The sequence below is a fragment of the Hyperolius riggenbachi genome, chromosome 6 (genome assembly GCF_040937935.1).
Source record: "Hyperolius riggenbachi isolate aHypRig1 chromosome 6, aHypRig1.pri, whole genome shotgun sequence".
Taxonomy (NCBI): Eukaryota; Metazoa; Chordata; class Amphibia; order Anura; family Hyperoliidae; genus Hyperolius; species Hyperolius riggenbachi.
Window position 1 is genome coordinate 55104481 of NC_090651.1, and position 3961 is coordinate 55108441.

Here is a 3961-nt window from a genome sequence, read left to right on the forward strand (position 1 = left end):
TGATCCTCTTGGGCATTATTATCATCCGTTACTTAAAGTGGACCCAAATTAAAAATACAAGATTTCAGATATAAAATCTATTTTCTAAATTATAATAATAAATAGCAGCCTTTTTTCAGCTGCATGATGACAAATATAAAATATATTACATTTATTGGAGAAATCCCTCCCTTCCTTTCATATTGCCGGGACAGAATCCGGCAAAATGCTGGAGTAGGTGGTGTCCGGCAAAGGAGGAATTGCTAATGGCTGCCTCCTGTATAACCCTAGTAATGAAAAGAGAAGGGTGAACAGCATGCACTGAAATGCTCATAGGCTTGAAGGAGTGTTTATTAATCTTTGTATGTGTCAGAGTGGTGCAACTAAATATTTTGAATTAAAAAAAATGTTTGGTTTGGATCCGCTTTAACCCCCTTGGCGGTAATCCCGAGCTGAGCTCGGGGTATGCCGCCGGAGGTCGCCGCTCAGGCCCTGCTGGGCCGATTTTCAATCTGAAAAAAGCAGCACACGCAGCCGGCACTTTGCCAGCCGCGTGTGCTGCCCGATCGACGCCGCTCCGCGGCGATCCGCCGCGTGCAGCGGCGAAAGAGGGTCCCCCCAGCCGCCCGAGCCCAGTGCAGCCGGAACAAACAGTTCCGGCCGGCGCTAGGGGCTGGATCGGGCGGCTCTGACGTCAGGACGTCGACTGACGTCCATGACGTCACTCCGCTCGTCGCCATGGCGACGAGGAAAGCGAAACAAGATAGGCCGCTCATTGCGGCCTATCTTGTTACTTTCGATTGCCGGAGGCGATCGAAAGTACGCTTCCGGAGCGCCCTCTAGTGGGCTTTCATGCAGCCAACTTTCAGTTGGCTGCATGAAATAGTTTTTTTTTAATTTAAAAAAAACCCTCCCGCAGCCTCCCTGGCGATTTTAATAGAACGCCAGGGAGGTTAAAGAACACCAACCTACTACTCAGCTCTGTATATCGTGTGTAGTAGGGATGATCAATGAGATGCAAAAAATTCAGAGTTCATGCAGGATTATGTAAATGTTGTATGAAAATGGACCAACCAAGTCCCAACGAAGCTTAAACTGATTATTATTATTTATCGCCGACATTTTCGCTGTACAGAGTATATATTGTCTTGTCATTTAACTGTCTCTCAGAGAGGCTCAAAATGTATATCCAGTATCCAGGAGCACCACTATAGGCTTCAATCAGAGTAGTAGGTGTGCCAAGGTCCTCACCCCGGTACCCAAGGGGTCACAGTATGCACTTCACCAAAAGGACCGGCACCACACTGTGTATTTATAGCTCTTAAGGTTTATTAATCATGAAAGCAACAACAGACCGCTGTTTCGGCCCTTCCTTAGGCCTTTGTCAAGTTGCAAGGATCATACAGCACATAATGACAAACATGCACTTATATATAATATTAAAACCGCCCCTCAGGGCCCAATGACCAATCATGTGAGCGCACAACTGGAGGACCTGATGGGAGACTGACCTGAGCTTACAGACCAACAGCATACTGCCATTTCAAAAGGTCACTCACCTATCAGAGCAAAGCGGCGAGTTCCCCGCTGCAAGGCATCAGGCAAAACTGCGCATCATAGCAAAAACCGCCGCCTCCATCCACGGAAGCGAGCGGTATGACGTCACAGTCACATGACAAGTCATGTGACTTGGTCAGCTGTTCAGTGTCAGCCAATCACATGCGCGCCTATTGCCATAGCAACTACAGCCTCCGCAACACAGCGGTGGGAGGTGTCAAGGCGGCCAAAGAGTCTGCCCACAATAAACAGACACTTCACATAGCGTATGCCGCTGCACTCACCACACCACAGCAAAGTAAAAGGGGAACTCCACCGGTCTCACCAAAATGCGCTGTCACAAGGGTCTGAAAGTACAAAATAAAAACATATATATTATAAACTGAAGAAAAATAAATACAATACAATCATAGAGTTCAGAGACAGAGACAGGAACATTACAAATTAAACACAAAAACTCAAATCCAACTCTCTATTAAGTCCTGCCCTCCCCATGGCCTCCAACCTCCTGATCCACCCTGCCTCCCTCCGTAGTCCTGATCAAGTTCAAAAAAATCAGGAAAACAAGTCGGACTGAAAGACAAGCCAAAATTGAGCACATGTTCCTCAACCTCAGATAGGCATTGGCATGACTACTCAGTGCCTCAAGGTTAGGATTTCCGCACATAAATCAGCCATCAGAAATGGCACAAAGGGGCAGGCAGTGTCTGATCATTTTATCAATTTTGGGCATAATGTTTCTCAACTGAGAGTTATGGCCATTGATGGGGTGCCACCGCAATGGCGGGGAGGGGATAGACAGAAAGAATTGCTACGGAGGGAGGCAGGGTGGATCAGGAGGTTGGAGGCCATGGGGAGGGCAGGACTTAATAGAGAGTTGGATTTGAGTTTTTGTGTTTAATTTGTAATGTTCCTGTCTTTGTCTCTGAACTCTATGATTGTATTGTATTTATTTTTCTTCAGTTTATAATATATATGTTTTTATTTTGTACTTTCAGACCCTTGTGACAGCGCATTTTGGTGAGACCGGTGGAGTTCCCCTTTTACTTTGCTGTGGTGTGGTGAGTGCAGCGGCATACGCTATGTGAAGTGTCTGTTTATTGTGGGCAGACTCTTTGGCCGCCTTGACACCTCCCACCGCTGTGTTGCGGAGGCTGTAGTTGCTATGGCAATAGGCGCGCATGTGATTGGCTGACACTGAACAGCTGACCAAGTCACATGACTTGTCATGTGACTGTGACGTCATACCGCTCGCTTCCGTGGATGGAGACGGCGGTTTTTGCTATGATGCGCAGTTTTGCCTGATGCCTTGCAGCGGGGAACTCGCCGCTTTGCTCTGATAGGTGAGTGACCTTTTGAAATGGCAGTATGCTGTTGGGCTGTAAGCTCAGGTCAGTCTCCCATCAGGTCCTCCAGTTGTGCGCTCACATGATTGGTTATTGGGCCCTGAGGGGCAGTTTTAATATTATATATAAGTGCATGTTTGTCATTATGTGCTGTATGATTCTTGCAACTTGACAAAGGCCTAAGGAAGGGCCGAAACAGCGGTCTGTTGTTGCTTTCATGATTAATAAACCTTAAGAGCTATAAATACACAGTGTGGTGCCGGTCCTTTTGGTGGAGAGAGGCTCATAATGTAATCCCTACCATAGTCACATGTCTATGTATTGTGTAGTGTATGTATCGTAGTCTAGGGCCAATTTAGGGGGAATCCAATTAACTTATCTGCATGTTTTTGGGATGTGGGAGGAAACCGGAGTGCCCGGAGGAAACTCACACAGACATGAGGAGAACATACAAACTTCTCGCAGATATTGTCCTGGCTGGGATTTGAACCAGGGACTCAGCGCTGCAAAGTGAGAGTGCTATCCACTATGACACCGTGCTGCCTGCAACTGATCAGTCCATTTTCAAGCCACATTTACTTGCATCCACAATTTGCATAATCCTGCATCAACTCAGAATTATTTGCATATCATTGATCATCCATCATCCCTTGTTTGTTGTGCGGTGGTTATATGTTTTGCAACGTGTGGCGTTTTGCAAAGCGATTATCCTGATTTTTCACTGTACAGGAAAGTGATTTTGGAGCGGTTGCCTTTTGTGATTCTTTATCACTGAAATTCAGTTGCTTCGAAAATCGCTAAAAAATGCTGCATGCACCGTGTTAGCAATTTCAGCAAATGCTAATCACTGACGATCGCTAGTGTGAACACTACCATTGATTTCCATTGCAAATTGCCATAGTGCTTTTTCAAGCGGTAGCGATTGACAGACAAGCTGAAATAACTAGTAAAACTAGTCCAGCGTGAATTAGCCAAGATTTAACTTTGGTCAAAGGCTCAAATCCCACATCAAAGGCCCAAACCCTGGAAGGCTCTATGGGATCATCCAGAGCAGGGGCGTAACTAGAAATCACTGGGCC